Source organism: Chionomys nivalis, chromosome 15 (assembly GCF_950005125.1).
Source record: "Chionomys nivalis chromosome 15, mChiNiv1.1, whole genome shotgun sequence".
In the NCBI taxonomy this organism is placed as follows: Eukaryota; Metazoa; Chordata; class Mammalia; order Rodentia; family Cricetidae; genus Chionomys; species Chionomys nivalis.
The window spans coordinates 2,255,429-2,270,159 of NC_080100.1; positions in this window are offsets into that span (position 1 = coordinate 2,255,429).

Here is a 14,731-nt window from a genome sequence, read left to right on the forward strand (position 1 = left end):
CTTTTAAAGATTATCATGAATGTTGCCTCTCAGGAGGCTGAGGCAGGGGACTCATTTTGAGCTCTTGAGCTTGAGGACAGTATGAGCAACATAGCAAGACCTTGTCTCAACAAAAGAAGAGAAAGATTATCAGATTACAGTGAAAATAAAGAGATGCTTTTTGTGACTTTAAAACTCCAACAGCAACAAAAACAGCTGAGTTCTAAGCCACTGCCCCCTGCTATCATTTTTGACTCACTCAGCATTAGAAGTGTGTGTGTGTGTGTGTGTGTGTTACAGGTGTATGTTTTGGCATCCTACCTGGGAAGTGATGGAGTCTTCAAGTGGCCTATGTATAAGGCTGAGGCTCTCGTGATAGATTAGTGCACTTAAGAGACAAGAGGCTAGAGGGTTTTGTCCCTCTCCCTGACAAGCAAGGACAGAAAGAGGCCTGTAGTCCAGTGTGGCATGGAAACAGACTCTTCTAGGTCATGGCTGCAGTAGCTTGGATCATAAGCTTTTCCAGTCCTGCTGACCACATTCCTGACAGAAGGAATTTTTGTTGGACTATCTTGAGCTAAAGCTCACCATTACCATCTCTAGCAAGACTGTGGAGAAACAGAGTGTCACAGATTTCTTATACTTGAAGCCCACAAGACACAAGGGACAGGAGCATGACATGATCACTAGCAGTGACCCCATGTGTGATTTCCAATGTTATAGGTGACACCAGTGAGGGTCTAGGACCTGCTTCCACCTACCAGATAGGCTAGCAGTGGTAATTTGTTAATTTTAATTGAATGCCAGGACATAAAAGAGAGGAAGTCCCCTGCAACTAGGCAGTCTAGAGATGGAGTGGAAGCAAGGAAGGCTGAGACCCCACAGCAGGTTCTGCAGCCATGGTCTTCATCCCCTCCCAACAATGTGTTCCTTGGTTTGAAGGGATTCCATTTTCATTGATGGAAAGATTGATTAAGCCACCAGTAAGTTCTTTGATAACTCTCTTGAAACTAAATCCATCATGAATATTTTCAGAAATCCTCACCATGAATGCTGCTGGCAACTGAGTCCTCTGTCTTACTGCTATTTGCTGTGTTTCCTATGAAGTCATGTACCTACAGCTGCTTATTCTTGGGTACTTTTGTAAGCCCCCCTGGAGCTGTTCTCTTCATGCATTCCTATGCCAGTTAAAAAAAACTGGAAGAACATGCAAACACTCAGCAGGGAAAGACAAATGACAGTCATTGAATCTAGGAAAGAGTACTTATGGAGAGGTTGTAGCAGGGCATACAACAGAAAGAGTCTACTTTTCTACTTCATGCAGGGACTCTTTCTGCTTCTCTGTGTCATTCTCAACCTCTTCAGAAGATTGTTAGAGTACTATGACATGCTGTGTTCTTCTGCTGAGATCCTAGTTGGCATTGGGTGACATCAGAACCAGTAATTATAAGAATAGGAATGTTGTGGCATAGCCCTATATTTCTGTGATCCCAAAGGTTATTTTGAGTTTTTGGCTTTAATCACATCCCCCATAGAGTAGACCGATTTCACTTAGTCTAAGGTATTTTTTCTCTAGTAGGTTCATAGAACCCAAAAGTTGACTAAAGTTTATCCTCCATCTGGTTGGTCAGCTTGGTGCTCAGTGTACAGCCCCACCCTTTGTCCTGTTGGCATATAGCTAAGACAGGATCACTTTAGCAATTTATCCCCTAGTCAAGATTCACCAGTCTTCTAACTAATGTTTACACAATCCCAGAAAACAGAATATCCCAACAGGCTCTGAAGAAGTGGAAGTCAATACAAACCCACTTCAATGGATTCCTAAAATATAACAAAGAAAGGCAAGGAAGACAACACGAACCTCACCCATGACCCAAGACCAGTGTGCCAACTCTTTATAAGGGAGTCCAAATTACAAAATAGTCAAAATATCTATCTGTAAAAGAATTTAAGGTCTCACTGTTCAAATAATTAATGATCAAAAGGAAGAGTCAAACAAACTCTGGAGATCCTAGTGGGATTTACATGACACAATAATTAAGGAAATATAATCAAAACCTTGTCAAGACAGTTTCTAACATAAATACACCAATTCATAAACTGGAGGCAAAGGTCAAAGAAGGGAGGAAAAACTTAGCAAGAAAGTTGAAACACAGAAAAGTAATCCAAAAGAAATACTTTAAATGAAAGAAATGGCCAATCAATTAAAAACTGCAATATCAGTAACACACAAGACAATGCAGAAGGCTGAATTTCAAAGATAGAGGACAAGGTGCGGATACTAACACAAGGTAACATATATAAAGAAAATAGATAATAAACATGAATGTTATTTACAAGAAATCTGGACACATTCAAGAGGCAGCCTTCTGAGAATTTAATAGGTAGAAGGAGAAACAGAGGTGAATTCAAATACAAGACACAGATGATTTAATGAATGATATTAGAAAACCCCCAAATATATATAAAAAAGAAGGAGGCATCAAAACCCAGAAGGCATATTGAACTCCAAACAGACATAACCAGAGAAGAAATTCTTCACTGTATACTAAAATCAGGATGCCAAAAATGCAAAATAAAGAGATAAGTTTAGAGCTCGGTGTCCTTTCCCCCCAACATCTCCACATGGTTGTAGTGGCCATAATCACTCTCTGAGCTTCACGATACCACCCAAGGATACCAAGAAGTAGAAAATCAGCCTAGAAAGACCAAGGCCCAGCAAACAAGTCTGGGAGCAAGATTAAAAAAAAAAAGTTGTCCAAAGGCAAAATCCAGGATAAGCGCAACAATCTAGTCCTGTTTGACAAAGCTGCATACGAGGAACGCTGTAAGGAAGTCCCCAACTATAAGCTTGTCACTCCAGCTGTGGTTTCTGAGAGACTGGAGCTTGATGCTTTGTTGGCCGGGGCAGACCTCCAGGAGTTACTCAGTGAAACACTTATCAAGCTGGTTTCAATGTTCAAAGTCCAGGTAATTATACCAGAAACACAAAGAATGGATGTGCCTCAGCTGCTGGTGAAGATGGGTAATAGCTTCAATAGCTCGTACATTTGAAAAACAAAAACTTTATTAAATTGGTAAGAAAGAAGACTAAAGGCCACATTAGAAAAATAGCAGCTCATCTAAACAGACAAAATGATGGAGGAATTACTTTCATTTAATAAAGAAACTGCCTTGGCCCATTTATAGGCCAGCCCTTAGGTGGGTGGAGTAAACAGAACAGAAGGCTGGGAGAAAGAAGCCGAGTGAGTGAGTCGCCATGATTCTCCCACTCCAGACAGACGCAGGTTAAGATCCTCCCTGGTAAGCCAGCTCGTGGGGCTACACAGAATATTAGAAATGGGTTAGATCAATATGTAAGAGCTAGTCAATAAGAGGCTGGAGCTAATGGGCCAGGCAGTGATTAAAAGAATACAGTTTCCGTGTAATTATTTCGGGGCATAAGCTAGCCATGTGGGCGGCCGGGTGCCGGGGACGCAGCCCCGCCGCTCTTATTACAACAGAGTGGCACCCAACGTGCTAATGAACTCCACGTAAAACCTGAGAGGGCTTGAAAAGGAGAGAGAGAGAAAATTTAAGACAGCTTTTTGCTGTTTCTGGGTTGCGTGCCGCAAAGAAATTGTCCTGACTCAACAGCAGGAAAAAACTGGCTGTTTTAAAATGCCGGCTTTCTGGGCTGTGCCGCCATTGCGATCTCTGTTTGGCTCCTGCTGGAGACAGAGCTTTTGAATGGATCATTTGGAGTAAAGTGCTACGTCTTGCTTGATGGCAATGTGGACTGCTGTGTGCCTGGAACTGTGTGTGGCTCAGGGGCACCAAATGGCTCTGAGGCAGGAGCGGCTCCGCTCCGCCATGCTGAACTGTGCTGGTCTCAGGCAGGAACTACCATAATTACTGTAATAACAGCTCAGTTACGGTTTAGACTGGGCAGGACACAGGCGGTACCGTATTACCTATACATGGTGCAACTTAAGTTTTTAAGAAATGCTTAATATTTTAAGAAATGCTCCTGAATAGTAAAAAAATTACAGATTCACAATAAAACAGATTCAGACATAAAAGACCACTAAATGAGTCACAGTGTTGGATGAATATACGTAGGCTTGAGAGAGAAAAAAAAATAGAGAGAGAAAATAAAGTTAATGCCCTTAAAAAAAGGGGGATAAAGTCATTAAAGAGACAGAGTACAGATAGTTATAGATTAAAAGAAAAATAAAAAAAGCCATGTAAAAATGGAAAATTCACAGAGAGTCTGGATTCTTTGTATTATTGTGTTTTCTTTAAAATTTTTGACTGTGAAGGAGCTAAGTACAGAGAGACATTTCATTATATGGGCTGCCAAGCTAAACCAGAATGGATACAAGGGTATTATGATTTCAGAATATGGGTCTAAGGATATGATGCTTTGGAGAGGGTCTTCTTTTGTTTTCACAGAGGATGCGACCCTGTGGATTTCTTCTATCCCAATATGGTATGATAGACCACGCCCTCCTGAAAGGTTACTGTGAACACCCTCAAAAAATTACTTCACTCAACTGCCAACTGAGATGACCCTGGCACACAGGTTATCCCATAAAAGAACTGAATAACAGCGCCCCCATTCAGCAGGAAGCAGTTTGGAGAGAAAAACTGCGCCCATGTTCCCAAATATGGTTTATAAATGTTCTTTTACATTTAAAGGGGGATATGATATAGATATGAATAATTTGCATTGGTATGGATTTTAAGGTCAATTTTGTTATATGTATATGTATTTCTAATCTTGATTAAGGTATTATGATTGTATAGTTCATTTAAAAATGTAATGTATATAGGTTGTTAATGGACAATCATCAATAATAGTCAAGCTTGCAGTCATGTTAGTTAGATTTTCTAGATATATAGAGATATATTTCAGTTAGATAGGCATTCTTCATATCTTTCAAAGACTACAGAATATGGCATTTTTAATGTTTTAATAACTTAGGGCTTTTCATGATAATGAGACACGTCTGCTCCTGGCAGCACCAATCTACTTCAAGAGGAAGATGGGCACCGAAGAGGCTCCTTAAGGAGTTTGATAGCCATTTGGGCAAGAAATTGCTCTTGCCTGGACTGTTGCATAAACTGGACACAGAGAACCCACAGAGAGAGGACTGCTGAACTTGCCTAAAGGTGAGATGATCTTTCGGGGTTCCTGATTCATGAAGGAGTCTGCGAGACATTCTGCAGGACACAGCAGATAGTGACTGAACTGACTTTGAAATTTCCTGCTTCATGGAAATGTCTCTGGAAACTATGGGCCTGTAGGCCGAAGATGGATGCCCCAACGGTACAGAGAAACTTTGGGTGACTGTCAAGGCAGCGAGATGTCTCTGTCATTTCTAGAGTTTGAAAGTTGCTTATTTTTTGTTTGCTTGGGTAATATTGTATCTTTCTGGAGTCTTTGATGGAGTTGAAGAATAGATAGATAGTTATAGTTTTCCTTAGTTATGATAAAGATAAAATATATGGAAATATTGTAATTTTTACTTGATAACCATTTTGTTATATGTAATTTTACTATGTTAAAGTTAAAGCCTTTCTTTTTGTTTAAACAAAAAAAGGGGAAATGATGGAGGAATTACTTTCATTTAATAAAGAAACTGCCTTGGCCCATTTATAGGCCAGCCCTTAGGTGGGTGGAGTAAACAGAACAGAAGGCTGGGAGAAAGAAGCCGAGTGAGTGAGTCGCCATGATTCTCCCACTCCAGACAGACGCAGGTTAAGATCCTCCCTGGTAAGCCAGCTCGTGGGGCTACACAGAATATTAGAAATGGGTTAGATCAATATGTAAGAGCTAGTCAATAAGAGGCTGGAGCTAATGGGCCAGGCAGTGATTAAAAGAATACAGTTTCCGTGTAATTATTTCGGGGCATAAGCTAGCCATGTGGGCGGCCGGGTGCCGGGGACGCAGCCCCGCCGCTCTTATTACAACAACAAAACATCAGAATTACCCCAGAATTTTTCATCAACAGCCATAAAAATAAGAAGATAATGGAAAATAACATTTCCAGCTCTGAATGTAAGTAACTGTGAACCAAGACTTTTATTCCCTGCAAAGTTATCTTTCAATGTTGATGGAGAAATAAATTATTTAGAGACAAAAACAAATTAACGAAAAACACCAAGGATAGCCTTTGCTGGAGAGGTTGTGGAGAAAGGGGTACCCTCATCCATTGCTGGTGGGACTGCAAACTTGTGCAACCACTTTGGAAATCAGTGTGGCGGTTTCTCAGAAAAATTGGGATCAACCTACCCCTGGACCCAGCAATAGCACTCTTGGGAATATACCCAAGAGATGCCCTAGCATATGACAAAAGCATTTGTCCAACTATGTTCATAGCAGCATTATTTGTAATAGCCAGAACCTGGAAGCAACCTAGATGCCCTTCAATAGAAGAATGGATGAAGAAAGTGTGGAATATATATACATTAGAGTACTACTCTGCGGTAAAAAACAATGACTTCTCGAATTTTGCATGCAAATGGATGGAAATAGAAAATACGATCCTGAGTGAGGTAACCCAGACCCAAAAAGAAGATCATGGGATGTACTCACTCAATTGGTTTCTAGCCATGGATAGGGGCCACTGAGTCTATAATTTGTGACCTTGGTCTTCCTGTAGAGCAGGGAATTTGGACTGCTCTTCAGTATCGAGAGGGAGGGGGAGTGGACTAGGGGGAGGAGAAGTGGAGTGGGGATAGGGGGAGGGGAGCGGGGGGAGGGGGCAATATGTGGGAGGAGGGGGAGGGAAATGGGAAACGGGGAGCAGTTGGAAATTTTAAGTAAAAAGAATAAAAAAAAAAAACAAATTAACGAATTCATGACAAGCAAGCTAGAGCAGCAGAAAATTCCTAGCGGAATACCTTACAGGAAGGAAGTTGAAAAATGGCCTGATGGCAGATAAACAAACTAGACATGAGGAAAAAATACCACATCCTGTTCGAACAGCAACTCATCAAGGCCTAAAATCTACTATGGGAGCAGAAAAAGCAGTATCAATAACACAGCAAAATAGAACATCACCTAGAAAATGTACAGGGAATAGCAACACTCTTTTTATAATACACTTAAATAGCCCCCCCTCACAACTTGAAAGAGTAAAAACTAATAGACTGGATTTAAAAAAAAAAAAGGACCATCTGTATTTTATCTCCAGGAAACACACTTCGCCAGCAAAGATACGAAAAACTTAATACCAAAGGATGGAAAACAAACTTCCAAACAAGTAAACAATTTGCCAAAGCTATCTTTATATTATACAAGATAAAATTTAAACCAAAACTAAATAAAAGAGATGAAAAAGAATAGTGCTTTTTTTTTGGGGGGGGGAGGGGTTGAGACAGGATTTTTCTGTGGCTTTGGAGCCTATCCTGGAACTAGCTCTTGTAGACCAGGCTGGTCTCGAACTCACAGAGATCCGCCTGTCTCTGCCTCCCAAGTGCTGGGATTAAAGGCGTGCGCCAACACTGCCCGGTGGAATAGTGCATTTTAATAAACGGAACAATTCATCAAGAAAATATACCAAACATTTCTACACCAACTACTGGAATCCTTGACACCATAAAAAAAATATTAAAACACCAAAATGACCATATATGTCCTGATACAATAATAGTGGAGGATTTCAGTACTCCACTTTCAAATTTAAATAGGTTTCACAAACTACAAACAACTAAATATATTTAAGAACTAAAATATTGAATGGGCCTAACAGACAAACAGAATATTCCACTCAATATATAAGGAGGCAACAATTTCCTCAGGAATGCATAGAACCTTCTCCAAAGCTGATCAAATCATCAAGTATAAGCTAAGTCTCAATAAACAATAAACAAAAAAGACAATTCCTTGTCTCAAGTCATAGCATAGTAAAACAGAACTAGAAATCAACTCTAAAAGAAAATACAGAAATAGAGACTAAACAATATACTTCTTAATAAACAGTGAATCATTGAAGAAATAAGAAAGAGAACTATAAAATTTCCTAGAGACAAGTAAACACATCCTTTTTTTTTCTTGCTGATTTTTTTTATTAATTAATTAATTTAATTATTAAAGATTTCTGCCTCTTCCCCGCCACCACCCCCCATTCCCCCTCCTCCCCCAATCAAGTCTTCCTTCCACCTCAGCCCAAAGAGCAAGCAGGTTTCTCTGCCCTGTGGGAGGTCCAAGGACCACCCACCTCCATCCAGGTCTATTAAGGTGAGCATCCAAACTACCTGGGCTCCCACAAAGCCATTACGTGTGGGAATGCAAACTTGTGCAACCACTTTGGAAAGCAGTGTGGCGGTTTCTCAGGAAAGTCGGGTTCAACTTACCTCTCGACCCAGCAATACCATTATTGGGAATATACCCAAGAGATGCCCAAACATACAACAAAAGTATATGCTCAACTATGTTCATAGCAGCATTGCTTGTAATAGCCAGAACCTGGAAACAACCTAGATGTCCTTCAATGGAAGAATGGATGAAGAAAGTATGGAATATATACATATTAGAGTACTACTCATCAGTAAAAAACACATCCTATCAGAAGTTCTGGTGTGCGACCAAGGCAGTTCTAAGAGGGAAGTTCTTAGTAATATATGTTCCTATTAAAAATAAGAGGTATGAAATAAATAACCTAATGGTGCACCTCAAAGCTCCCAAAAACCAGCAGACAGCTAACTCAAACACAATAGAACATGGCAAGAGGTAATAAAGATTTTGGAAGAAATAAATGAAATAGAGATTAAAAGAACATTATGCAAAATCAACAAAAGAGTTGATTTTTTTTGAAAATCTTAGTAAGATAGAGAAACCACTAGCTAATTTGACAAAAATAGTGAGAAAGAACATGCAATTTGCTGAAAAAAAAGATACCAAAATGTTGCTACTATAACTGTCTCCCTTGGCATTCAGAGAACATCATCAGAAATTGCTATAAAAATCTTATATACCAAAAAGCTGGATAATACAGAAGAAATAGAATTATAAAAGCATATCTACCAAAATTAAGCCCTAAATGTATAAACAACATAAGCAGATCTAGTATAAGCAATAAGATTGAAACCCTTATTTAAAAAACTTCCCTTCAAAAAAAAAGTTCAGGGTCAGAAGGAATTACTGCTGAAGTCTATTAAGCTTCCAAGGAAAATCGCATGCCAATTATCTCAGCTTATTAAATATAAAATGAAGGAGCCCTTCTAAATTTATTCTATGAATGCAATATCATCTTACTATCAAAGTCCTTTAAAACCACTACAAAACAGGATATGCATGCAAATTTCTTTGGTGAATATAAATCCAAAAATTTTTAACAAAAATAATTACCAAACAAATCCATGAACATTAAGAAGATTCTGCATTATGACCAAACAGGTCTTATTCAAGAAAGATAAGGTTGCTTCAACATACATAAATCAATAAATGTAATAATAGTTCATGTAAGTAAACTCAAAAACATAAACCACACAGTTACTCGATTAAATGATGAAGAAGCATTTACCAAAATTCAACATGACTTCATGCTAAAAGTTATGTAGGTTTGAGGAATAGATGGAGCATATTTTAGGATAATGAAGGCTATATATTTAATATAGCTATATCCAGTGTTCTATGAAATGGAGATAAATTGGGAGCATTTCCTCTAAAATCATAATGAGACAAGGATGCCCACTCTCTCTTCTTCTTTGATATAGTGCTCAAAGTCTAAGCTATAGTAGTCAGTCAAGAGGGAAGATCTGAAAGGGATACAAACAGGAAGGAAAGAAGTCAAAGTATTCCTATTCACAGATGGTGTTTCATCACCTAACAGACTCTAGAGAACCCACTATGCAATTCTTAGACTTGATAAACACAGAACAGTTGGATGGAATAAAATCAGTATTTAAGAGAAGAGACAAAATGCTTAACAACCTACTTACTCTCTGAGAAATAGTTAAGAAAAATAAAAATATCCCATTCAAAACAACTCTCCCTGAAATTAAACATTTAGAAACACTACTTAAAGAAGTGAAAGACCTCTACAGTAATAATTTCCAGATGCTGAAAAAGAAAATGACAGAAGATAACAGATGATGGGAAAATATTCCATGTTCCTGGAGGGGCAGAATTAATATTGTGAAGATAGTTATACTCTTAAATACAGTATACAGAATTAATGCAATACATATCAGAATATATATATTTCATGTTCAGAACAAAACAATATGGGAATTTATATCAAAACACAAATGACCATAAATAACCAAAGTAACTCTCAGGGATAAAAACAATGTTGGAAGTGTTAAAACTACTAACCTTTCAATTATTCTATAGAGCAATAGGAATAAAATAACGTAGTAATGTCATTAAAAATAGAATAGACATGTAGACTAATTAAATAGAATAGTTATTCATAAACAAAACGACATAGCTATGTTCACGTAATTTTGGCAAAGGAGACAAAAACATTCTTGGGGGAAAAAGATAGCCTATTTGACAAATGGTGCTGGCAAAACTAGATTTTACCTACAGAAGAAGGAAATTAGATTCCTGTCTTCCCCTTATACAGATATCAATTCAAAATGGATCAAAGGTTTGAATTTCAAAGTTCAAACATGGAGCTTTCAGAAGAAAAAGCAGGGATGTGGGGGTTGGAAACACCTCCACGCCTTTCACTTGTTTCTCCAGACAAGGTTTCTCAGTGTAGCCCTGCTTCTTCTGGAGCTCACTGTGTAGATCAGGCTTGATGGAGGAATTACTTTCATTTAATAAAGAAACTGCCTTGGCCCATTTATAGGCCAGCCCTTAGGTGGTGGAGTAAACAGACAGAATGCTGGGAGAAAAAAGCCGAGTGAGAGTCGCCATGATTCTCCCACTCCAGACAGACGCAGGTTAAGATCCTCCCTGGTAAGCCAGCTCGTGGTACTACACAGAATATTAGAAATGGGTTAGATCAATATGTAAGAGCTAGCCAATAAGAGGTTAAAACTAATGGGCCAGGCAGTGATTAAAAGAATACAGTTTCCGTGTAATTATTTCGGGGCATAAGCTAGCCATGCGGGCGGCTGGGTGCCGGGGACGCAGCCCCGCCGCTCATATTACAACACAGGCTGACCTTGAACTCACAGAGATCCTCCTGCCATGGCCTCCTGAGTGGAGTGCTCAGTTTAAAGGCGTGCGCCACCACTGCCTGGCCTATTAAATAACTTCCAAAGTAGAAAGCAGTAGAACAGGAACTAACCCCAAGCACCAACAGATGAGAATACACGAAAATAAAAATTTCTGTTCAGGAAAGGAAATCAGAGTCCAGAGGACAGGGAAAATTTTTCACCAGTTTCACTTCAGAAAAGTGAATATCCAGAATTCACAAAGAATTGCAGAAATGAAATACTAAGCAAACAAAACCACCAATCAATAAATAGGCAACAGAACTGAATAGACAGATTTTTAAATACGAAACAAAAATGGCGAATAACTACACTTAGACATGATCATGGGAGAGGGTCGAAGGCCATGTGCTCCCTCTCCACATATGCAGAATCAGCCAAGAATATATGTAATTATCTACAGATGCTCCTGTGGGCTCAACGTCACAGCAGAACATAGAATAACAAAGGGTATGAGGGCTGAGGAAAGACTGAGCGCAGGTGATGGGCATGAACTGTTAATGGAAATACGAAGCTAACTGTTTTTCTGGTTCTTATTCCGTCTGGATTCTTCAGTTTTCATGGATAACTGCATACAATGTGTTCAGTACCAAAAACGTACAATTTTACGGGATGCTCCACAGCTTCCACTTGCAGTGCCTGTGCTAACAGTATAGAAAGTTTATTGAGTTGTGTATTCTTTAGGTCTGGCTAGTTTTGATGTGTGACATTTTTATTTATTGGCGATTTTATTATTTTTTTTTTAGTTTAAAAAGAAATAGGGGGAAGAGAGAGATGGTCTCAGATATAGAAAAAACAACTGCTTTGAAAGAAATTTGAACATTTCTTACTTTTTAAGAAATTTGAAAAACTGAAAAAAAAAACTTTTCTTTGATGAACTCATAGTCTGAGCCGTGTCTGGACTTCTGGGGCAATTGTGTGTTCAGTGCGGCCAGAAGGTCAGAAAAGATCAGACAGGGTCACGCCTCCCAACCCAGCTGCACCCTTAGAAATTCCTTGTGAAGACTGAGGGTCAGCCTTAGAATATTCCCATGTCTCTTCATTAGTGCATATGACTTCCCACTTCAGGCCCCTGCTGGCCTCTTAGTCACACCTCTGGCCCCAAAGTCCGAGGTCTGCCCCAGCATGTTTTCCTTCAAGAGCTTGGGAGCACGGAGTTTGGCTCAGTTCCCTCACTCATGATCAGGGCATTTCTCAGGACTCCGTGCAGGATCCTCTTAGCTCCAGGGTTAAGTCAGAAAACATGCAGGGGTCAGGTTACTTCCTGAACACTATCATCTGAAGCTATGGATCCTTAAGAAAGTCGACAGTGAGGGCAGGTTCAGCAGGGAGTACTGGATGCTAAAATGTTGTGGTTTAGGTACATGATTGATGGGTTGCATGAACTTGGTCAACAAAGCCTATACAGACAGACACACTTGCATATGTACAGAAACCCATGATATTATCACTAGAGTAGTGAAATAGTCCATACCTCTAAAACTTTGCTGTGACCTTTTATGAGTGTGTGCGTGTGTGTGTATGTGTGTGTAAGTGTATTTAACACAAACTATCTTTTTAATCACTCAAACATACTTTTTTTGCTATAGGTGCTATGCTACACAGTAGATCTCTGCCATACTCATTTTGACTAAATGGAGTTTTGTATATGCAGGATATGAATGGACCTTGACTCATAATGGGGTTGTATTACTGTAAGTTGAAAATCCACATTAAAATTATTTCATACACTTGTTGACTTCGTGTCTTAAGGAGACATTTTGATCCTGGGAGGTGATGTGGGAGGTGATGTGGGAGACAGGTACAATGTGAAAGCAACTTACATCACGTCCATTTCATCATGCTGTTTGCAATATCAAACTGAAGGTCCTATTGGGGTAGTAGCGTCTTCTAGGTTTTCTCCTTACTGTTATTGGGTCAGTATTTTGAAATGTCACTGTCTGAAACATTCTGCAGGTTTGTTGAAAAGTGTCTGTGGAGTTCCCCACACAGTGCTTAAGCATCTCAATGCTACTGCGGAGATTAGGATTTGGCTGGTCCACGACACAGACATGCACAGGGCAGGTGGTCAGATGACCCCCTGAAGGAATGACTTCTTCAGACCAAGTTAGGAAATGTCTATGAGAATGTCATCCAATGGCTAAGAGCATAACGCGCACACACTGAAGAGTGACCACTAGCCACATGTGATCAGATGAGGCCTTCCACACGCATGTCCGTCTACCAGGTGGTCTTCACCTGGGCATCAGGGAACTTCCCACTGTAGCCCCACAGGAGACTTTCTAGACAAACCTCAGAAGTGCCAAAACAAAAGAAAACAAAAACTTGTTGCCTGAGATTTCTGCTCTCCCTGGTCCCACAGCCTTTCAGTTCCAAAGAAACACACAAGAGGCTTATGATAATTATGAACTGGTTGGCCTATTAGCTCAGGCTTCTTCTTAATTAATTCTTACACCTTACATTAACTCATTATTCTTGTCTGTGTTAGCCATGTGGCTTGGTACATTTGTCAGCAAGGGATTCTCATCTTGCTTCCTCTGCAGCTGCGTGAAGACTGCAGACTGAATCTTTCCTCTTCCCCGAATTCTCCTGTTCTCATTGCCCTGCCTCTACTTCCTGCCTGGTTGCCCCACCTATACTTCCTGCCTGGCTACTGACCAATCAGCATTTTATTAAAATACAAGTGACAGGGTACAGACCATTGTCCCACAGCAAAAACTGGAACCATGAATGCCATGTTACGGCTGTCCCTTTACTCAGAACCCAAACCCACACGCCCCGCAAAGGCAGCCTTGATCTCAAACAGGCCCTTTTCTCACTGTCACCAGAGACAGCAGCATCCAATGGCCACAATGCAGGACTGAGAAGCAAGGTCCTAATATGCTGCGGCACTCTCTATTTTTCTGTACTTTCTGTCAGCCAGTTGAGGAGAACCTGAGCAGTAGCACGTAAGTGTGTAAGTGTGTAGATGCATTTGTACACACACATAAATGTGGGCACCACAGCGCCTTGTCATGCGCTGCTGTCCATTGTAGTCCTCCAGCCTATGCAGAATTCATTATGCTATATAAGAAAACCATGAACACAAACATGGATTATATACACCAGTTAATATGTACTATATACACCATAGTATACAGCAATATTACAGATTCTAAATAAAGATACATGTATTCTACATACAAACTACATGCACACATGCACTTACATATTAATCATTGCACCATCTACAGTATTCTGAGTGTGTAGACTTATTAAAAAATATGTGTGTATATTTTTCATACAAACTACAAACCTACTACTATCTATTGCCTATAGCTTTCAGATAATGTGTATATTTATATTTTCCCAACCTTTGAGAGGGTGAACCACTATGCTGCTCCCAGTGTAAATAATGCATTGGAGTAAAATATGGACTGTCAAACTCAGGCAACAATTAATTATACAGAGCATAAATCCTTCCTTCCAAATGACTAATGCCTAGTCCTTCGTGCATAAATGTTTTTCTGGATTCTATTTGAACTACTAGCCTCATAACATCAGATGGCGCAGTCAGAATAATTTTCATTAGAAAAATAATTATAGGTTAAATATG